At 41.6% G+C, this 7,110-nt stretch overlaps 1 pseudogene; it reads right to left on the bottom strand.

Moving 5' to 3' along the window:
• Positions 1–215: 215 nt before the first annotated feature.
• On the bottom strand, positions 216–3,213 carry LOC136815757 (uncharacterized; annotated as a pseudogene).
• Between the last annotated feature and the right edge of the window lie 3,897 nt (positions 3,214–7,110).

Below are 7,110 nucleotides of genomic sequence, written 5' to 3'. Positions count from 1 at the left end.
CCAGTGCTTTGGTGGGCTGCATGAAGGGAATCCAGGGTCTGGGCCCTAAGTGACAGTGGGATGATAATCCTGTGGTTGTATAACACGACACCATCAACGTAATGGAGATCACTTCTGTATTGATGGTATTGCTGGATGTCTGGTGGAAGGTCCTCTTTCTTGTTTGGGAATCCATCTTCCAGTGCTTTGATGAGATACATCATGGATACACTGCTTTATGTAGCAACCTTCACCATGTCCCATGTAATTGCTTGAAAGGCGGATCCAATGGACAAGATTTCGTCAAAATCGTCATCCCCAGTGTCTTTAGGTGCTTCACCAACTGGGTATCTGGAGAATGCGTTTGGGATGATGTTCTTCAGGCCAGGGATGTGAGTGATAGTGAATTTGAATGGAAGGGTCTTTTCTTTGAGGTCCCTCAGACGAGTGTTTGGGATGTCATTCAGAGATCTGTCGCTGAAGATTTTGAGAAGGGGTTTATGGTCGGTGTTCACAATCAGATTTGAGCAGCCAAGGGTGAAGTATCTTGTCTTTTCCAGTACATCAGCGACCGCTAATGCTTCGCCGACTATGGGGGTAGTAATTGGATTCAGATTTGTTTGTGAATCTACTGCCAGTCAGTGTGATCTTCCATCCATCACGACAGCAACCAGGTTTCGAGCCTTCACATTGGCATTGCTTCTGCAGGAGCCAGTAACCGACGCCTTTCTTCGACCAATCAGTAGCTAAACATGTTGGCTTGTCCTTGTCAAAAATGGTGATACCCTCTGCAATTTGGTTGACGATGAGCTGTTTGGATAGTTGGAACGTCTCGTCCAATTGCTTGTCCCTTATGAAAGGTGTGTTTGGACGAAGGAGGTGTCTGAATGGTTGGAGTATTTCAGCGAATGGGAAGGCATAAGACACTTGATTGATCAAGCCAAACCATGATCGGATATCGTGGGTGTTGCGAGGGGTCGGGAAGTCCTCAATTGCTTCGAAGAATCTTCTACACGGTTTGACGTTGTCCAGAGTTATTTCAAAGCCAGCAAACGTGACACAATCTTGGGCGAATTGGACTTTTTCAGGATTGAGTGTGACACCATTTCTCCCCAATAAACCTAAGTAGTCAACAGCTTGAAAGAAACTAGCTTCAATGTCATTTGCCCAGAGTAGTGAGTCATTGATGCATTTGGTCTTGTCTGGGACGTTCGAGACTATTTCATCCAGTCTTCTGGTATATCCGTCACCAGAAGCGATGTAGCCTTGGGGTGCAACCTCTGTATCTCCCCCAGGGGGTGATGAAGGTGGTCAGATGACGATCGTCTGGTTCAAGTGGGATGCTGTGGTAGCCATTCCAGCAATCAAAGAGAGTCTTCTTCTTTCCGGAGGGAACTAGGCAGGCCTGGTGAAATGGTGACATTGTGTGATGGGTCTCCCTGGTGGCATTTGCATTAAGCGCCTGGAAGTCAACGGTTCTCCGAGGTGTGCCATCCTTCTTTGCACAGACCACCATTCGATGGCACCAGGTAACGAATTCCCCGACTGGGACAGGCTCTATTACCCTCAGCCTTCTATCTTGGTCCAATCCAGCTTTGACGTCTTCTTGCCAATGCAAAGGGACAGGCACAGGAGTGTGGTATGCTTTTGGTGTTGCAGACGGATTGATCATCAGGTGAAGTGGCTTGGTGTCTACCATTGGAAGGGGTTGATGGCTGCATGTGTTAAAGGTGCTGGAGCGATAGTAGCTGATGAGCCAGTCTTGTAGCTTGGACCTGTTTTCTTCAGTTGCTGGGAAGGGAAGTTTCGTAGGTTTTGCTTGTTGCAGCTCACTCTTTGGACAGTCGCAGTTTGATGTTAGTGCACTCTTTGGTGGTCGGGATGATGTGATGGATTCTTCTGAAGTAGGATCAGGTGAGCTTGTCTGTCCTTCATCTTCTACCTCTTGGATTGCCTGTTGGCCGCCTTGATTTTCATTGTTGCTGGTATCAGGTCTTCTTCTCCAAGGCCAAGTCTTTGCAGGTGTTTGATGCTAATGACACAACTCTGGCATCCTGTATCAGCCATTGCTTCAAATGTTGATGATGTGTGCTTTTCCTCATCTAGATGGTACCCAAGTCTTGAGTAATCTTCAGCTGCCACCGAGACAGAGAGCTTGATGTATGTCTGTGGCTGGGGATCTCTCTTGATCCATCTGTCTGTGTATAAGTGGTGGTCGAGAGCAGTGGATGATGAAAGAGCGTTGTTTGTGTTGGAGGTTGTAGAACAAAGGAAAAATTCCAATGCTGATACTTCAGTGGTTGCCTTGTTCTTCTGTCTACAAACCACTGCCAAGTGATGGCTTTTCTGGCAGTAATCACATGGTTTGTTGAAGGCTGGACACTTCATCTTTCTGATGGCTGATGATGAGTTCTTTCCGTGACCCTTCTTGCCGCAGTAGTTACAGGACCCTTCTTTGACCTGCTCTCGCTGGTTTCTTTTGTATTGGCTGATTCCAGCTGCTTGGGAGTCATGCAGTTTGTTGGCGGAGCGTCGACCAGCTTCTTTCTTTTCAACAAATTGAAGGACTTCCTCAAGTGACATGTCTTGATTTTGGTCACTGAGAAGATCAAGTTGGATATCATTGTCATATAGTCCTTAAACAACTACATCACGCAGTATATGGTCACTGTAGTTGATTTCACGCTCGCATTGGCAAGTGAGGATGTATTTGCATATGCCAGCTTGTCCTTTGATACGTGCAGCAAAGGACCTTATTGGTTCGTAACGGTCCTGCTTCATCTCATTGAGTGTCACTCTTGCAACCATGGTGTTTTCTTCGCAGACAGCTAAGCTTTTGATTGCTGCAAGTACTTCTGCTTGTGTCTTTGTTGTGAGTGTTCCCCCAGAAAGGCGAGTGAGATCCTTTCGGAGTTCGTCATTGCAGCATTCGAGTAATTGTATGACCAATTCTGGGCCAGTGATCTTGGTGGCTGTGACGTAGTCTTGCCATCGAACTGTGAAGTAAGACCAATCTTCACTTGAACCGCCAGTTGTTATTGTAGGACGTTTCACTTTCTCAACACGTGCAGTTTCTCGAACAGCGAGTCCTTGTTGGGGCGTGTGGACACCAGATGCGTGAATCTTGAGAAGTGTGCTTGCAAGATCAGGCTCAGTGTCTATTGTCGCATAGTCACATTCAGGAAAAGGGCATTGGACCACAACCATGACTCAAGGTGTCAGATTGTGTAAGATAAAAACTCTCTGACCTGTGTAGTTCGGGGCTAACCCGATTTGTGAACGTGTTTTCTTGACAGGTGAGCGTCTAATGTTGGTCCAGACACCAGAGTGAAAACGTAACGTCTTGGTGTTGCACAAACAAATAAGGTAATAAATGTTATACCTGTATAGTTCGAGGCTAACCCGATGTGGAGAAGCTTTGGGTGGCAGTTATAGCCGGTTGTGCTGGACCAAGCAGATGCAACCAAAAAGTTGTAACAGCAGAGTTGCCAGTTGACGTGATATAGCAGAGTTGCCAGTTGATGTGACGTAGCAGAGTTGCCAGTTGATGTGACATAGCAGAGTTGCTAGTTGGAGTGTGTAGCAGAGTTGCCAGTTAATGAAAAGTGAGTGCAGAGATGTAAGACTTGTGTATAGCCAGTGTGTCGTTGGAAGCCAGCTGGTTGGGTATAATTGGTGACCCGATCGTCGAGCTGAGCTTGCCTCTCGGATAAGGCTGTGTTGAGATATTCCTCCAAGTTAGTTGATTATAAGTCAAACATAAATAATAACCAGGAGGTTTTTCGACTTTAGTAATATTTACGTTAGTGAATGTTTGACTGAAACGATATAAAGAATATATACAATGAAGGTGATATGTCTAGTATAAAATGGGTATAACATATCTTGGTATAAAAGCTGTATATCAAATCTTCCGAAATAGGTATGTACATTTTGCATGTGTGATATAATGATTGTGAGAATAAGATTTGTAAACCTCCTTTATAGCTATAAACTATAAATAAGAATTGACCCTAAAAATATGGGGCAAATGAGCACCAGTTGCCAGTTCCAAGTGTATATAATATACCATTTTTATAACATCTTATTTCATGTTGTTGCTCTGAATATCTTGGCTCAAATGAAATTTTTCGGACTTACTTTTCTTTTATATTGGACAAAATTATCAGTTCGTTATGGTTTTTATGATATACAAAGGTTGCAGTGTTGCTTTGGTTCTATAGGAGTTATCCATAAGCAAATAAATGATAGAATATGGGGATGTGTTCTTTTGATTCGGTCCCTTTTTTTGAAGGGTTTGGCCGCAGAAGATGATATCATTCACCAGAATCAGATCTAGACAGGGGCTATTACCGTGAGATGGGGTTAATTGCATAAGTGGAGGCTAACATGGATAGCCCTCAACGTAGTTGTATTTTAATGACCAGCCAGGTCATTTATTTGAGCGCTATGAATGTTAGCCTCCACTGATGCAAGTTACCCAATCTCACGGCATCAGTTACTGTAGGGTTAGGATTGGAGCTTGAGAGTCACAATATAATCTTTTAGTGGCATTCATACATATCCTGAGACTTAATTTATTTAGGTTCCCTTGGCAGAGGAGGGATCCTTGTAGTAGGAGCACTGGCTGACCGGTAGGGTTGGGAGTTGTGTTAACTAAAGTCTGTAAATTACACGCTATAATTATTTCGTCATTTCTGTTCAATAGGGGATATACTTTTTCAAGAGAATTTCATCTCAGTGAATATAGTACCTTGTTTGTACATTCAATTCAATTCAATTTACCCGAAGGAAGGGACACCAAGTTTAGAAACCTAATTACAAATGGTGCAACCTACGTACCATGGTGCAACATAGCAACATGACGTACCATGAAGTCGGGTAACTTCCATCAGCGGAAGGAAAATTGTATTAGCCCTCAAATGAATGACCTGACTGGTCATTAAAATACAAACAGTATAGACTTAAACTCGTATATCAAGATTACGGGATTTCGAGTACGGGCCGATTTTACTCTCGTTTTGAGTGGTCTCATTTTCGATTTCAAGCCAACATCTTAGCAACGGGCTGCTCGCCCATAGTTGCAGGGGTTTGTGCCAAAAACTAAACATAGAAAATTTTCCAAATATATACCCCATTTCGATTAATGCAATGGAAAATAAAACTTTTCTCAGTTTTTTGCACCTGGATTCTTCAAAATGAAAATATTCAAGATTTTTAGGGCACTTTGTTGACAATCTAACTCTCACATCAAATTCCGGCTTTCTTCAGTAAATTGAATATGAGAAATAACTTAAGCCAGAGATCACGGATTGAAAAAAATATATTAAGGGTGGGATTTAACAGCCGCCCGCCGTGCAAGGCACTGAGAGTCTACGGGTGCCAAAAAGAAGGTCCATTTGAAATACGGCAACCTCATTGGTAGCCTGGATATCCAAGCTCAAAATTTTAGAAAAAGCAAAATTTACCTTAACATACAAAGTTCTAAAATTATAGAACTTGGTCTCCCTAGAGAATGAAAGTGAAAACCCATGTTTCCTAGCCAACCCAGGGCGGCAAAACAGAAATTAATAAAAAGCAGTCTTACAAGATCTAAAACCATTTAAAACATCCAAAGATTACACCAAAGTCCATAAAAAAGTTTGCATGCATTATCATGACCAACCATGTTTTCTTGGAAAATGAACTTGCCTCTGTTTTCTTCCTTTTCATGTTTTCGTGTAACAGAAAGCCCTATCTTCACTAGCAACTGGAGGACTGTCCTATTTTTGCTTGAGAATTGCTCCACGCTGTGTAGATTGGCCCTTACGGTTTTAGCGAAGTGAGCGCAAGCAAGCGGACTGCATTCTCTTAAAGAGAATACAAATCGCTCTAGGGAGACCAGGCTGTAAACCAGAAGATAAAATATCAAAAACTAGACTGTGAAATAGTTTGCAGCCTGGATATCCAGGCTACCTCATTGGTGGAAATTTGATAAACAGCTACAAAGGACACTGTGAAACAATCAGTAGAAGAGACCACCTTCGTTTTTGTTACAGATTTTGATATAAACTTCTCTCAGGGATTACTTGTCAATGTACATGTACACATGTGTTGTGTCAACTTGTCAGCATAGTGTTGTTGTAAAGGGGAAGATAAAAGAGGTAAGACTAGCCTAGTTTCTAATCCTCGTATAGGAGTTTTAAAAGCTCAGACTGACATAATTAAATCAAAACAAAATGGTAGAATAGAGCTGTGAGAGGAGCTGCGTAATTCAATTGTTTTGAAATTAATTTTGCTGCTATGGTTAGTCAGTTATTTGATGGCTATACAAGTTTTCCTCCACTGATGCAAGTTACCCGACTTCATAGTATGATTTAAAAACCACAGCATAATTTTGGTGTGCAGTCAAATGCATCTGCACGCTTCAGTTAGATACATTGTGCAGTGCATGATCTGAGAAGTTCGGTGAAAAAACGAAGATATTTATTTAGATGTTTGTACCCATCATTTAATTGATTTAAAAATGGACAGAATATATACCGGGTGCGCCACAAAAAAGTTTCTCTCTTTAAAACTAATTTTCTAGAAATCTAAAGATTTTAAAAGAATCATTCCTATTTTACTGGAAAGAAGAAAGATAAACTTAAATTTTAATGGGTCATTTATTAAATTCGATTCATTAGATCAAAAGTTATGCTCAATTGAATAAAAAAGTTACTTTCTGAAATAGACGATGCTATCGTCCGTATAATATATTATTATGATATAACATAATTTGTATATTATAAAACGTAATATGTTTCGCGGCGGATAGAGTCTGTGTTTACGGACGATATCAATTTGGCGCTTTTCTTGATTTTATCTTTGCCCTTACCGACCTTGGAGAAGGGTCGGTGAATTTTGCGGAACATCCCTGCAGATTTATAGACGAACTTGGTAGAGAAAATCAAAACAACACAAAATCGAAGGGAAGGATGCAACTGTATCCAAAAAATGGTTGTTTTCTTTGAGCATGATGGTTCTGGGTCTGGTGAAGAAGAATGTTCTTGTAGGATAATTTGGAGGCTGAAGATAAGACCTTACATAAACGCATTCATCTTTAGTTTTTTATGACAATATTAGTTAGAAGGGATTGTTTTCCTCAAGGCC

Source organism: Clytia hemisphaerica, unplaced genomic scaffold (assembly GCF_902728285.1).
Source record: "Clytia hemisphaerica strain Z4C2 unplaced genomic scaffold, Clytia hemisphaerica genome assembly, whole genome shotgun sequence".
NCBI lineage: Eukaryota > Metazoa > Cnidaria > Hydrozoa > Leptothecata > Clytiidae > Clytia > Clytia hemisphaerica.
This window is presented reverse-complemented; position numbering and strand designations above follow the sequence as displayed.